This window comes from Penaeus chinensis, chromosome 7, assembly GCF_019202785.1.
Source record: "Penaeus chinensis breed Huanghai No. 1 chromosome 7, ASM1920278v2, whole genome shotgun sequence".
Taxonomy (NCBI): Eukaryota; Metazoa; Arthropoda; class Malacostraca; order Decapoda; family Penaeidae; genus Penaeus; species Penaeus chinensis.
Genome location: NC_061825.1, coordinates 18,014,722 through 18,019,721, shown reverse-complemented (window position 1 = coordinate 18,019,721; position 5,000 = coordinate 18,014,722).

Sequence of the window (5,000 nt, the reverse complement as noted above, 5' to 3'; positions counted from 1 at the left end):
TTTTGGGTCTTTTCAAGAGTTTCTGGAGGGGAATAGGGTGAGGAAGTCTGAAAGACAAATGTTTACTTATGAGGAGGAGGAGGAGAGGGGGTGTAAGTCCGAGGAGCAGACGAAGAGGTGGGTGTAGGATATGGAGTGAACGTTTAAACTGTCTGGTGCGACAGGTAGAGTGAGAAGGAGAAGGGCTTGGCAATGGGGAAGTGGTAGAGATTATAGTGTCTGGATATAGACTGGAAAAGGAATTTGAGTGAGAGAGAGAGAGGGAAAAGGGGTATAGGGAAGAGATACTGAGGGAGAAGCAGTGACATGTTGAGAAAATGAGAAGAGAAGGACATTTTTGGAAAACGCGGACCGAAAAACCTCTTAGGCGTGCATCCTGTCTGGCCTCGCGTAGAGTGAGGCCTAGTTTGTATCTGAGAACTGCTACCTCAGATTCGAGCTTGTAGCAGGGCAGCTTCTTTAAAATGCATTATGAGAGCCACTACAATTGGCACATGTGCACAACTGAGGGGGTCCGCGGCATGATATCTACATACATGGATAGTGTAAACTGAGAGGAACCCATCGCCGTGATCGGCTATGCGAAGTTATTCTTGGGAGACGGAGACAGAGGCTCATTGTAGGAGATCACCCCTGCCTTGGACCTCAGCCCTCACCTCAACAAATTTTGCATGGTCTTCTCCCGTTTTCATTTATTCTCTTTTTTCATCCCCTTGTTCTATACACTTATCCTAATCGTTAACTCATTTTTACCCTTTTCGCCACAGTACCCTATCATAATGCTATATGACCTTTGATGTCTAGCACATTTATCTGTTTTAACCATTAACCATCCAGGGAATCCACAAACGTAGCTTTATGAACCATAAAACTTCCTTCCCCTGGGCAAACCCCACCGTATCGCTTTTTTTATACGTCGTTAATGAACGTAGATGTTGACGCGGCAGACAATATTCATTAAAGTAAATATGTAAAGAACAATGGAGTAACCTTATTTTGTTGCGTCATTTACATTTTATATGTTTTGTTCACCTCTCAGACGTGGTACACCCCCCTTTAAGAGGTGTTAAGGTTGATTCCGAACATCACAGCTTTCAAATTCACTTTCGTACTGTGGTTGCGTTTCAATCAGTTTCCGGAACACATTGCAAAATATGATCAGGCTTCTTTGATTGGTATGGGAAACACGGTAGATACTTTACTACTAACAAGACGACGTTTGAAGGCCGAGATAGTGATCCCCTAGAAAAAAATAATCAATAAATGAATGGTAATTACATTGTAAAGAATATTGCTGACATATCTTGGAAATGATCTTGGAGTAAGATCTCCATCCAAGGAGCGAGTTATTGCTGGGTTTGCAGCGGACGAAAAGTGGCATGTGTTACATCTGTACGGAGGAAAACATCGCGCTGTATGTGTATTAACTAGGGCTGCGCAGTGACATGTCTACCTTGATATGAAGGGATGAATAAAAATGGCAAGAAAGCGGAGAGTACATATATATAAGTTTTTTTTGGCGAAGATAGAATTAAATGTAAAAATATAAATCGTATAACAACAAATTATATTCGATATAAGCATTAATATATATGCACACCCAATATATACAAAAACTAACTGGATATGACAGCAATGGCAGTAATACGCTGTGGAAAGGATGTGCGTATTTTGCATATCTACAAAATAAATATGCAAGACAAAAGTTGATGATTCACCCGAGATTCGTGACCTGCTGCTCGTCATCCCCAAAACAGACACGGCCGCGACCTTGGATTATTTAACACTGCCCAACGCATTGCGCATGACCTCGCTTCTAGTCTGGTAGATCTACGAGCACATTTGATTCAATTTGCCTTAGGTGTAGTTGGGGAAGTGCGAGGGACCCACGCGTCAACTCATGATATGTTGAAGTCACGATGACGGTGCAAGTGAGAGAATGCCTTGGAATGTCCACAATTGCCCCTGTGTTTAGTATGTGGACCTTGCATCGTTTGGTGCATTTAAAGTAACAGAGGCGTTGCAAGTTGCACAGCGCGAGGATGCTCTGGAATGCCCACAGTGTCTTGTGGTCTCTGCCATAATTCATGTCACGAAAGACCTTCGAAGATCGTCGAAATTACTATTAGTACACTACAAATGTCCAATTCAGGGACAACAAGTGCGAGCAAGTCTTTGGACATTAACCTAGTCAATACCCAGATTAGTTGACATTTCTATATGTATTAATGTTAAAAAAAAAACCTTCCTTTAATCATTTGTTACTTTACATATTGTGTAATCATAGATAAGCCTTTGTTTGAAAACAGCGATTACGCACCACTGTAAATATAAAGACTTTTAATTCCATGGCATACCGGACTTGCTTTCATATATCGTTGGCTGTGATGATCTTGCATTTTCAGATAATGCATAAGAATGTAAATATGACGAGGAGTGAAAAGAGAAAGGGGAAAGAAAGAGGGAAAAGAGAAAGAAAAAGGAAGGGGTGGCGAAGAAAAGAAAGCAAAGAAGAGAGAAAAACGTAAAAAAGAAGGGAAGACGAAGAAAAATGAAGCAAAGGGAAGAGAGGAAGAAAATGAAAGGGAGAAGAAAGAAAATGAGGCAAAGAGATAAGAGGAATAAAAAGAAGAGAAAAAGAAAATGGATATAATGGGAGGAAAAAAAAAGGAAGGAGAGAAGAGGAAAAAGTAAGCAAAGAGAAGAGAGGAAGAACAAAAGAAAGGGGAGGAGAATAAAGAGGGAATAAAGGAAAGAAGAAGGAAAAACAGGTAAAGGGAAGAGAGGAAGAAAACAGGAGGCAAAGGGAAGGGAAGACGAAGAATAAGAAGGCTAAGGGAAGAGAAAAGAAAAAAGGAGGAACAAAAGAGAAGAAACGGTAAAGACAAAGGGAGAGGAAGGGAGAAAATGGAATAAGGAAGATAAAGAGGGAGAAGAAAATAAACAAAAGGAGAAGGAAAGCTAAAGAGAGAGAGAGAAAAGAAAGGAAAATGAAACGCAGAATCTACCGTATCAGTCGTTGTGAGAATTCTCTCTACTTTCTCCTTATAATAATAATAATAATAATAATAATAATAATAATAATAAAATTTATGTAATGATAATGATTATAAAAAAAAAAAAAAAAAAAAAAAACCGCTTACGCTAGCCTGTCTTGAAACAGATCACGCAACTTTTCCTTGTAAGCAATGCGAAATTATTTTATGCATTTTTTATAACTGTTGCACTATTTTATTTCTCTTGTTATTTTTACTTTTGCTGTATTGCATCGCTGGTCATCGCCATTATTTATGCTATGGTCATTGTTATTATTCATTATTATTATCACTTATTATTTTTATTGTTGTTGTTATTATTATAATAATAATTATTATTATTATTGTTGTTATTGTTATAATAATAATTATTACTGTTGTTGTTGCTATTACTATTACTGTTATTGATATTATTATTGTTAGTATTATCATTATTATTATTAAATCATTATTATTATTATTTATATAATTATTTTCATTATTATTGCTGCTGCTATTGCTTTTATTTTCCTTGTTCTCATTTATCTTATTCCAATGATTATTAGTGACATTATTATCATGACTATTATCAGTATCAATATCATCTTTCTTATTATTACTATCATTATTGCGACCTCGGTGTAATTATTATCATCCGTATTGTGTTATTAACATACACATGTAAATCTGTAACACACACACACACACACACACACACACACACACACACACACACACACACACACACACACACACACACACACACACACACACATTTATATATAATCATCATCATTGACAGTCATGCGCCTCGAGGGGGCTGCTTCTCTCATGGCGAGCCTCTAGCTCCTCGTGACAGGTCTGGTCGAACTGCCCAAGCCATGACCTCCTAGGTTGTCCCAAGGGCCTCCTCCACCCATAAAGGGCAGGGAAGCGAACTAGGTGCCCATATAACCTAAGTTGATAATCCCGGATTAAATAAATAACAGGTCCCATGCTGGTCTCACGGTGTAGATGTCGGTTGGACACATGGTTATACCAAATGTACCCCATGATCCGACGTAGGGACTTGTTACAAAAGGCATCAAGACGAGACTCCAATGCGCTCGATAGCATCCAGGTTTCGCTTCCATGGAGCAAAACTGGCAGTATCAAGGCCCTTGAAGACACGTATCTTGGTCCTTCTGCATAGGTACCGAGATCCCCAAATGCTCTTATTGATTGAGTTCATAGCTCCTGCTTTCACATCAATCCGTCTACCGACTTCCTGGTTTGAGACATGGAGTGCACTACCAAGGTATATAAAGCTCTCTGAGACTTCAACATCCTCACTGCAAGCATGTATCGACTGAACAGGTTCCCCTAACAGGCCCCCAAAATCCCGGATCTTGGTCTTGGTCCAGGTGACCTTTAGGCCTAAAGCTTCGCCTCATTGCTAAATGCATCAAGCAACATGGTCGGCAAAGTCGAGGTCAGTCACCTTGATATTGCCCAGTATTGCTCCCTAGTGGATGGTAGGTCTGCCCATTATCAAGTGTTGAAAAGTGTTGGTGCATGAACACAGCCTTGCCTCAGTCCAGGGAAAAAGCTAGACAGGCCCCCACTAAACTTCACAGCACTCTCAGTACCAGTATATAGGCTTACTATTAGGCCAATAATCCATGTTAGAACTCCCCTAAGTCTTAAGGTCTCCCATAGCGATTCTCAATGCACCATGTCAAATGCTCTCTTCAGGTTGATGTAGGCTGCAACCAGCCCACGACCAAACTCACGACGGCGTTCCACAGTGACTCGAGGTGCTAGGATATGATGTATTATGGACTTGTCAGGAGTGAATTCAGACTGTTCCTGTCTTTGTTACTTTAGTAGGTGGTCAAGGATCCGTCTTAGAAGAATGTGGGGAAAACCTTGCCTGGTATACTGAGCAATATGATGCCACAGCCCCTTATTGCTACAGTCCCTTCGACCCCCTTCCCCCTCCCAGAG